The sequence below is a fragment of the Macaca nemestrina genome, chromosome 4 (assembly GCF_043159975.1).
Source record: "Macaca nemestrina isolate mMacNem1 chromosome 4, mMacNem.hap1, whole genome shotgun sequence".
NCBI classification, from domain to species: domain Eukaryota; kingdom Metazoa; phylum Chordata; class Mammalia; order Primates; family Cercopithecidae; genus Macaca; species Macaca nemestrina.
The window spans coordinates 34,442,488-34,453,995 of record NC_092128.1 but is presented as its reverse complement, the minus strand read 5'-3'; the positions used below and the strand labels follow the sequence as shown (position 1 = coordinate 34,453,995).

Genomic DNA, 11,508 nt, shown 5'->3' with positions numbered 1-11,508 from the left:
TCACCTCATGAAATTTTAAAAGTATGTGTAATAGCAGAGGTCTTATGAAGAATGTCTGTCTTTTAAAAAAGTAGAAATCTAAGGGGATAAAGATGTCATTTTATTTAAAAATTCTGATCTGGTATCACCTTCTCTTCAGAAATAATGAAGAAACAGTAGGCAATCTAAAATATTTCCCCACTGGTAAAAACTCTGTAGACATTTGGCAGAATAAATGTAACCATTTAGACGCATCAGCTACCCACATAAAGAGGACTCTGTATTATACAGATATCCTGGGAGAAACACATGGTGTGTAAGGCTGGTTTCTACACTTTAATTGTGCTGTGTGTATTGTAAATGAGTGTATTTCGCTCCAGTCCTTGTTCCTTTGACCTTTTAGTGTCTTAATGAGACTCCAAAAGCAGCAATCAAAAGCACAGTGTTCCATTTTGGAAGCATTCGGAAAGCAATGCACTTTGGCTAAATTTAGTTGTGGCATTCAGAATTTAAAAACACATCCTGCCATTTTTCTAGGAGACACATAGTCACTTTTTATTTAAACAAATTGGTCAAATAACAGTTGTTTCCTCTTAGTTCACTCATGTAAACAAAAGTGGGGGCTGGGGGGCTGACAATAACAAAATTGACTCATATAAGACTTTTTAATAGATGCAACTCAGACGTACTCATTTTGCAGGACATCAAACAAAGGAAACTTTTGTGTTCATTTAAAACACTTCTTTCTCAAAAAGCACAAATAACAATTACAATCGAAACAAAACTGGAAGCTGAAAGCACTGACATTTACTCATGTTGAGGAAATATTGTCTGATTTATCGAGACTTGCATTTGGAACAATCTTCAGGAATTGATTGAATATTAGAGAGAAAAGAAGAATCAAACTTAAAAACAGCATTTCGTCTCCTAAATGATAACATGGGAAATGTACATCTTCAAGAATTAAAAAGCTTTTTCATTTTAAACAATTGCCCTTTTTTAAAATAGATGTTTATGGTACATAGTCAGAAATCTTTTTCTGCACAACATCATCCAGAAGAGCACATCAAGCCACAAAATTTCAGCAATTCCGCTCCACAAAATTAAATCAAGGGAATGTGAAATATTCTCAGGTAACAGAGACCAGATACTGTTTGGAAATTTTAACAAAACCTTAGTGTAATCTCGCTTTCCTCACTGGAAAGCTATATTACAAAAGCAGCTGTCTTTAATTTTTAATATTTATTTTATTGTGGGTAAGAACACTTAGATGAAATCTACCCTCTTAACAAATGTTTGAGTGTATAACATAGTATTGTTGACTATAGGTCAGCGCATGCTTCTACATCCATATGATATTCTTTAGCCTTGAAGGCCATTTTCTGTCTTTTCTGCCTGAAAAGCTTCTTCTCACCCTTCAACATCTAGCTCAGTTATCACCTGCCTTGGGAAGCCTCATAACAGTATAATAAACACTCAGCTGTCTGCTCTGTGGGCCTTTAGATTGTTGCTCATCCTTCTGTTATTAGCCTATAACACATTGTATTGTCATAATTGTTTACATGTACTAGATGAAGTCTGAACATTGAGGATTATGCTTCCTTCATCTTTAAAAATTCCATGACTAAGTGATTAACGTGGGTTCAGTATATTTTTATTAACCATATAAAAAAACTATCTTCTAAAATACTTCGATAGCTCTGGGGTACAAGGTTTTTGGTTACAATTCATGGATGAATTGTATAGTAGTGAATTCTGAGGTCTTAGCACAGCGGCCTCCCGAGTAGTGTACACTGTACCCAGTGTGTAGATTTTTATCACCCGCCTCTTAATCTTCCCCCTTCTGAGTCTCCAATGCCCATTATACCGCTCTCTGTGCCTTTGTGTGCCCATAGCTTAGCCTCCACTTACAAATTATGTTAAAATGTGATACAGCAGATCTCTAGAATTTACTCATATCACTCACCTGAAAGTTTATGCCCATTGATAACTAACTCCTCATTTTCCCCATCCCCCAGCCCTTGGCAACTGCCATTTCACTCTATAATTCTGTTAATTTGACTATTTAAGATACCTCATATAGGGGAAATGAAGCAGTATGTGTCTTTCTGTGACTGGCTTATTTCACTCAGCATGATGTCTTTAAAGTTCATCCATGTCATTGCTTCTTGCAGAATTTCCCTCTTTTTAAAGACTAAATAGTACTCTATTTTCTAAATTTACCACATTTTCTAAAATACTAATAAATAAATAAGCAGGTCTCTACGATGAGAGTAAACAACATTGGAAATGAATAGAAAGCTGGTCTGGTGCCTTAGACAATAAGGTTGCCTGCTGAACTTGGTGCAGAGACACGTTAACCTGCAGTGTTAGAATCCAGTGCTTAAGGGAGGAAGTAAAAGGAAAGGGATTAGGAAAGTTGTGCCCTGTGCCTGGCCTCCAGCTCTTATGATCCAACTATATCCATGAGGCGGTGTCAGTGATTGGTCAGGCCTGCTTGCAGGAGAGGCTCAGGGAAGAGAAGGGAAGGAATAGAGAAGAGAGAAACATGGACTTCAGATCAGTTTCTTTATCATCAGTATAGACTGGTTGGCATAAAATTAAAGCCATTTCCCAATCTTCTCTGCCACTCCTTCTAACAAACATGAAATATATTTCTACTCAACTACAAAAGTATCTACTTGATTGTAAGTCTGAAATTCCTACTGCCTGTAAGCTTGGAGATTGGAAAAAGTTGACCATAATTACACATTACACACAACAAGTGAGAAAGCCAAAGCAAAACCTGAATCAGGTGTCTTCCAAACCACACTGTTTCCACCTAACTACAGCAGAGAGCTCCTAATAACACCAGGGGCGGGCGCTGTGTGAGGAAAGCCCACAAAACAAAGTCTAAATAAGCAGAAAACTCACCAACAGCTTACAAATATTTAAGACTTCCCAAATAACATAGCGTATGGTAGTAAAGTTCCATTTGAACAAATTCTGGAAATAGCTATATCTCTTAGTGCATAACAGGTGTTAGAATCAGAACGTAGATGCAGGAATGTTTGTAAGAACCGTATTGAGTTCTATAGGGTGTCTTCTGGTACGGCAGTTTTATTTCAAGAAATGTTTTAATTTCAAAGGCATAATTTCAGAAATCAGCAAATTACAAGAATGAATATAGAGGAATTGCACCAAAGGACGCTGATAAAAATCCTCCAGGCCGGGCGCGGTGGCTCACGCCTGTAATCCCAGCACTTTTACAGAGAGGCCAAGGCAGGCAGATCACAAGGTCAGGAGTTCAAGACCAGCCTGGCCGACATGGCGAAACCCCATCTCTCCTAAAAATACAAAAATTAGCTGGGCATGGTGGCAGGTGCCTCCAATCCCAGCTACTCAGGAGGCTGAGGCAGGAGAATCGCTGTACTCAGGAGGCAAAGGTTGCAGTGAGCTGAGATCGTGCCATTGCACTCCAGCCTGGGCAACAGAGCAAGACTCGGTCAAAAAAAGAAAAAAACCTTACCCTGTACCCTAAAATTCACAAACCTGTTGCCAGGGGCTGGCACTGGGAAGGACAGAAGGTGTTAGTCAAAGGATACAAAGTTTCAATTATACCTGAGAAATAAGTCTTAGAGATTTACTGCACAGCATAGCCTATGGTTAACAATACTGTACTGTATATTTTATAATCTGCTAAGAGGATTTATCTTATGTTAAGTGTTCTTATCACAAATAAAAATAATAATAAATAAGAGGACAGGAGGAATCTTGGATATGATGAACACGTTAATGGCATAAACTGTGGTGATGACTCCACAGGTGTATACTTATCTTCAAACTTATCAACTCGGTGTACATTCAATAGGTACAGCTTTTTGTATGTCAACCATAATTCAATGAAGTGGCTTTAAAATCAACAGAGAAAACACTTAGAATTGTGAGAACACAAGTCCAAACCGTGATCAGGTAAGTATTATTGTCTACCATATAAAAGTTTGTTTGCAAAAGAAAAAATAATATAAAAACAGAATGATTTGGGGAGACTGAGGCCATAAATCTAAAATATATGGGCAGGCATGGTCTGCTATCTTTTAAAAAAGAGAGAAATAGAACAAAACAGAACACAGAGGTTAAGACAAAGGACTGTGGAGTCAGGCCAACCTAGAGCTACTTCTTTCACCTACCCTTAACTGATTATGTGGCCTTGAGTAATCTATTATACCATTTCAATCTCAGCTTTATTATCTTTAAAATGAAAATAAGAAAATTATCTCATTGTGTTCTTGTTGGATTAAGGCAAGCAGTGTGTATAAATTATTTAGAACAATGTCTGGCATATAGAAAGACTCAATCTGAGTTTGAATTACTTTTCAGTTTCTCATCTTCAACCAGAAAATTAGAAAAATATAGGAATATTCATTTTGGATCAGACAATCCATCTCTATACTCTGCTTCTGAGTGTAGAATCAATGGGCATTTTATGGAAGAACATGACAGTCACTGTCCATGCCCCAGTATCCTGGTATGGAGCTTTATGGAATTGATCTAAGCCGTTATTTTGTTAACAATAATCAAAAGATTATTACCGTCTTTCAAGGTCACAGTTTCTTCTTTTCCTTTCTCTGTAAATAAATGTTTTCTTTAAAATGTGCATTTAAAGCGCTCGCTTTGGCAGCACATATACTAAAATTAGAATGAAGCAGAGATTAGCACTGCTCCTGCACAAAGATGACACGCAAATTGATGAAGCTTTCCATACTTTTATGAAAAGAGTTCTAGATACAAATGGCAGTGATGGTTGCACAACAATATGCACGTACTTAATATCCCTGAGCTGTACACTGAAAAAAATGGTTAAAATGTTATATTTTATGTGCATTTTACTATAATAGAAAATATTAGAAAAATGAGTATTAAAACTGTTTTATTAAGAGGATTCCAAGCTCTTAAAATACTGGTCCTTTGTCAACAATTTTGCATATTTAAATGGCCATAAAAAGGCTAACTCGCTGTTCCACAGTTACTGAGCAAGGTAGAGGCAAATGCAGCATTGAAACTCTGAATACTGCAATCTGAAGAGAGTGAAAAGAGCAGCCTGAGTTTTATTTATTTATGCTACTACATAACAGCAAATAAGAATATTTGTAGAATCACCTGTTATGACTGAATTTGCCACTGTTGTATTTTTTATACTCATAGACATGCTAGACAAGAGATAGTAATCAAAGTATAATTATGTTTCAGGTAGATGCCTAAACAGCAATGTAAAACATTTTAAATGTTCTTATGTTGTTTATTTTTCTGTACAGAATTGACTGGAAAGTGTTTCTACAGACAAAAATTACGGATTTAAACAACTTATAAGTAAGCATAAAACATGAAAACAAATTTCCACCAAGTGAGAGTTTACAAGTCCTATTGTAGTTTTCATTCGTCCATAATTTGGCCTTCCATCAAGCCACAAGTATGGTGATACATGCTTTTGGAAAAAAGTAAAATTGTTTTTCATTTTTTTCTTGCAATCTTAAGATAACGGTCTCATATTTTCAATATCAATTTTATTTCCAGGGGCATCTGTATTCTTAAACTTTGCATTCCTTTCTGTTGCAACTGATGAATTTTCCCTGCTTTTACCAACTGCCCATTGTTTTGCTTTCTTTTATAGCTCAAACTAGTTGAAAGAGTCATCTCAACTTTCTCACCTCCCACTGTCTACTCAACACACTTCAATTTATTAGTGCTTCCATCTTGCTCAACTCAGTGATCAATTCTCAATCTTCATCTTATTGGTTGATAGCAGCTTTGCTGGCAGCATTTGACACACACACTGCCTCATTGACATGGTTTTAACACTCTACCCTCTTAAGTTTTCTGCTTCTTAACCAGCCTCTAATTCTCAGTCTTCTCTGCTGTCTCCTTTTCCTCTTTCTAGTCCTAAATGCCATGGTGCCCCAGGACTCAGCCCAGGGTTCCATTTCCTTTTCTATCAATACATGGCTCTCATCCAATCTCCTCATGCAAATACCATCTCTGTGCCAGTGAATACCAAATGTACATATCCAGCCCTGACACCCCAGTCTTATATATCCAACAGCATAGCTATCATCTCCATTGTGTGTCTACAAAGCATTTGCCCAAAGCCACAATCTCAACAAATCCCTCCAGAGCCTGCCCCTTCCAAATTTCTCTGTTTGATTTAGTTGCAAAGTCCAAAAACCCAGAAGTTATTCTTGAATAACTTTCCCAGTCCCCTGCAACAGATCTATCAGCAAGTCTTACCATTTCTATGTACAAACATTTCCAAAATCCAGTCACTCATCCCACTGCTACAAGCCTTGTGCAAGCCATCATCGATTGTTACTCAAAGAGTGCAATAGTCTTCTCCCCAGTGTCCCTGCTTCCATTCCTGCCCTCCTGTGGCTCATTCTCTACAGAGCAGCCAGAGTTTTTCAAAACAAAATCAGACTATACCACTGCTCTACTCAAAACCTTCCAGGATCTAGACATCACACTTAGACTAAAGTCAAACTGCTTGCAGCCTCCTGGTCCGACCCTAGTCATCTTCCAGATCTTACCTCCTACCATCTGCTCCTCCCATCTCTCATTGATCTAAGCCAAATCGTCCTTATTTTTTTTTTTAATTGTATTTATTTATTTAACTCCTGCAGATTTTTGTTTTTTCTATTTTTTTAATTATTATTTTACTTTAAGTTCTAGGGTACATGTGCATAACGTGCAAGTTTGTTACATATGTATACTTGTGCCATGTTGGTGTGCTGCACCCATCAACTCGTCAGCACCCATCAACTCGTCATTTACATCAGGTGTATTGCATTGGGAGTTACGCCTGATGCAAATCGTCCTTATTATTCCCAAACATTCCAATGTGTTCCCCACCACAGAGCTACTTACTGGCACATAGTAGGTTTTTGATAAATATTTACTAAACGAAGGATTGTAAGCTGGGCTGTTACTCTTCTCTGCTTTCACCTTCATTTCATTTTCCTGTGTACCACTTCATGTAGTCACTGTTGGGCCTTCTTAGCATTACAGCCAGAAAAGAATACTGTCAGTATTATTTTAGGGTTAATCACTGTGGCATATTTAGAGTGTTTCTTTTTCAAATGACAGACCAAAAGGAAGGAGTGGTTGTCTTGATTTAAGGCAGCCTGAGAGGCATGTCTTGAAAAGTTATCTCTATTTAAGATTCATTTAAAAAGCTTGCTGAGGTACAGCAGATCTGAACTTCAAGTTTCTGTTTGGGGATCTGCTGCCTTGATAGTTGAACTGATTAGAGCTACTGCTAATAGTTTGCATTTGAACCAATATCACACTCATCTTTTTACCAGGGCAGATTTATCCTCTGATCAGCTCTGAGGAAAGCTAAAATGTTGATGCAGATACCAGTCTTGGTTTTCTCTACCATCCTTCTACAACTCCTAGTCACCTTCTCTAACAAAACTTTTTCCCCCAAAATATACAGGTTCAAAAATTTATCTCACAGACATTCATTGAATTCTTACTTGATGTCAGGTATTATGTCATCCCTGATGATATAAAATATGTAAGCAGTAGTTTGACCTGTGTCTATATTGCCATAATTCCCTTAAATTTCTTGAAAGAAAATTACTATATAAATCTAAATATTTCACAACCCTTAACTTATTCTAAGTGTTCCCTGAGGTTCCATCTAAACTTCCTCCACCATTCTCTATATTCCTGTCTTTTACCCACCTATTACATTTTCACTGCATAGTATAAGGTCTCAGGAAATTATACTGACTGGCTTCTCCTATGACGTTCCTTTGCCTACATTCTTCAATTTTGCATCCACCAAACTACTTTCCACCTCAAATTCAAAAGCCAACCCAAATTCTGATTAATCTAAGAAAACCAAGTATCCAGATACTAAAAGCCTTCATTTAAAAAAAGCCAATGCATCCACTGCGAGCACCATACATGCAGTCCTGGGAAAGGCCAGATGTTGTCTTCAGAACCTGACAATCTACTGGGTGGACATAAATCAATGGACTATGAGGATAATGCCTATGACTTAAGAGAAATTATAAAATGTAGAAATTCCATTCAGCTGAGAGATCCAGAAGGGCTTTGTAAATGTAGCACGTGTATTCAGTTGTAAAAAGTGAGCAGAATTTTGATTGGTCCAAATAACTGAACATCCCGGACCAAGAGGCTAGTATGAGGAAAGACCCACAAGAGAGGAAAGATCCTAAAGGATGACCCCTCTATCCTGTGGCAGCAAATGTCAGAAGCAACTGGGCTTTCTGAAATCTCATTCAGCTTGTAGGCAAGATTATCTTCCAGATTGTATTGGATGTTTGTCTGACGATAATAATGAGAGCGGAACAATATAGAGTCACTCTTCTGGCTCAATATTTGGGTGGCATTGGCAATATCAAGACAGAGTATCTCTTCCTCAAAGTGAATGACAGAAAAAAATCGTATTAACACAGGTGAAAAGCATTCTTCAAAAATAACGCGAAGCCATGCATAGCATGGGCAGGTGTTACCTGGGGCTGGAAAATGACAACAGGAAACAGACTGTGTTCCAGAGTTTCAAGCACAAAAACAGAGATGGCTAATTTGAGCCAAAGGTAAAACCAACTCTTGACAGCATGACACGACTATAAACACTGAAAGAAAGAACATGTAGTCAGTTGTTCTTATCATTCTCTTCGTAATGCTTTTCAACCTAGTACATACAGAACACACTATGGGAGACTCGGGATATGTATAAACACTCTCAGTGCTAAGCACGTGGGAAAGAAGCAAAGCGAGTGTTGACTTTCCCCCATTTTCTCTACGAGAGCCCTTCTGTGCTTTCAGGAACTCCATCAGTCTCCTTGCTGCCACTTTTACCCATATCCCCCCACCAATTATATTTCTAGCTGTAAATAGAAATAGAAGTACAGTCAACCCTCTGAATCCATGGGTCCTATATCTATGGATTCAACCAACCACAAGCAGAAAATATTTCTTAAAAATAAATAACAATACAACAATAAAAAATAACAAACTTTAAAATATAGTACAAAATTATTTACATAGCATTTACATTATATTAAGTATCATCAGTAGTATAGAGATGATTAAAATTACACAGGAGAATTACACAGGTTGTATGAAAATGCCATGCCATTTTTTGTAACGGACTTGAGCATCTGCAGATTTTGGTATCCACAAGGGTCCTGAACCACTTCCCTGCTGATATGAAAGAACAGCTGTAGTCATTTTGAGCTCAATGTCTTTCCACAGAGCATTCTAAAACGGTAACACGTTAACCCTACCTATTTCTAGTCTTGGCCCTGCAAATTACAGCTAGCAATTACAAAAGAAAGATTTTTTAATAAAAAAAGTAAAAAAAAAAAAAAAGACACAAGGAAAAGTAGTTGTATGTTTTCACAGGAGGCCATGGAAGAGTCCATAGTATTTCCAAGGCATTTGAGTACTGTGATGTGAGTCATGGCTCCATGAGACAAGCTCCTTACAGCCATCATTTCTTCCATTACTTTCACTGTCATATGTTGTCACACAATAAAGCATGGTTCTTTTAATGGGAAATGTTGCGTCCAGGACTATGTATTCAGGCGGCATTATCTAATAAAGTGGATGGATGACGTTGCATTGACTTTAGGGCAAAGGTTCTCAGCCTGGTCTGGGGTGGGATGGGGTCTACACGTGAACTTCAGAACGACTGTGAACCAACTGAAATTGTACCTAAATTATGGGCATGAGATTTTTCTGGTAAGAGCCTCTATTGTTATTATTTTCTTTTTAAATATTTTCAAAAGGATACATAACCTCCAAAATTATAAAGATTACTGCTCCAGAGAAAGTATATTAGTTTGTAAAGGGTGTCATAACAAAGTACCAGAAAGTGGGTAGGTTAACCAATACAAATCTATTGTTTCGCAGTTTTGGAGGCTAGAAGTCTAAAATAAAGATGTTGACAGAGTTGGTTCCCTCTAAGGACTATGAGGGCAGGATCTGTTCCGCGCCTGCCTCCTTGGCTTGTAGATGGCTTGTAGGTAGCTGTCTTCATGTTCTCATGGCATTCCCTCCATATGCACATCTATGTACACAAAGGAAACCAGACATATTGGATTATGGGTCCACCCTATCTCTATATGACCATATCTTAACTGATTGCATCCGCAATAACCCTATTTCCAAATAAAACCATGTTCTGGCGTACAGGAGGTTGAAACTTCAGCATATGAATGGCAGGGGTTGAACGGTATGGGGGACACAAATCATCCTGCAGCAGGAAGCACAGGGGTGAGTATAAGATATCTGTTCTCCCATCCTAAGCACACACTCACCCCCGCCCACCCCTGGAAAAGCAGCATGTACATAGGCCTAGGAGAATAGCATAACTTCTATATCCTGATATGAACGGTTTTATATAAACATTAGTCCTAATAGGGTAAATGATGTAATACATGTAAAACTCATAGAGAAATGCCTGCCTGGTACACAGTATATGTTAGAAAAATATTTCTTAACATTTTTATTTATTTGCTTATTTTTTAGACCAGATTATGATACTGGCTAATTTTTGTATTTTTGATAGAGAAGGGGAGTCTCATGTTGCCCAGGCTGGTCTTGAACTCTTAGGCTCAAGGGATCCACCCGCCCTGGCCTCCCAAAGTGCTGGGATTACAGATGTCAGCCACCACACCTGGCCTAGATAAATATTTATCATCATTTATACAGATTAGCTGGTAGCCTCCTGTTTCACTATCAACCCTTTTTCACTCACATCTGAACCAGATATGTTCTGAATTTCCCTATGCTTTTATCTTACTCACAACTATATGTTGCAGCCTTCTCAGGAGCTGGAAGCATCTAGTATCTCATATGTATCATGTTGCTCAAAATTCAACAGGCAACTTTTACCCCGGTATAACCCCCTTATAGTCACAGTGTTACAGGTTCATGACACAAACCTAAGCTGCTAAAGAAGAGGTCAACAGAGGACTGTAAACCCATTTGTGTGGGAGAGCGTTCTCGGCCATGCCCAATACCAAGTACACATCTTGATGCTGAAGCAAGCAAATGCTACTTTTCTTTGTTCTTTGCACCTGACTCAGAAGGAGGTGAAACTGATTCCATTTGACAAAAATTATTTTCACTATTTCTTCAGAGGACTTTTCACATCTAAATACAGTTCACATTCTTTTTATGTTTCTAGATGTTCTTATAACTTTCTGTGGCTATTACACAGTGAACATTTGTATTCTTTCCTTGAAAATGTATTTATCATTTTCAACCTGTTAGTCTAGCTCAAGGGTGAACTATCAATGATAAAATAGCTGTTTGGCTTTCTAAGAAAAAATACGTTGCTATCTAAATTTTTATATCTTTAATTTACATTTTTCTAGATGTATGATTACATCAGAAACTTTCTATTAGTCCCATTAAATAGTAACCAGTTTATCTATTTAATTTCATTCAATAATTATTTAATTTTCACCACATCCTGAGAAATGTGCTTGTCACCAAAGAGATGAAGAAAAACAA

At 37.6% G+C, this 11,508-nt stretch overlaps 1 non-coding gene across 1 annotated transcript; it reads left to right on the top strand.

Annotated features, from left to right (window-relative positions):
- The first annotated feature begins 4,623 nt into the window (after positions 1 to 4,623).
- Positions 4,624 to 4,727, top strand: LOC112425597 (U6 spliceosomal RNA). The gene has a single exon (XR_003016714.1). It is a non-coding gene; the product is annotated as a U6 spliceosomal RNA (small nuclear RNA).
- The last annotated feature ends 6,781 nt before the right edge of the window (positions 4,728 to 11,508 follow it).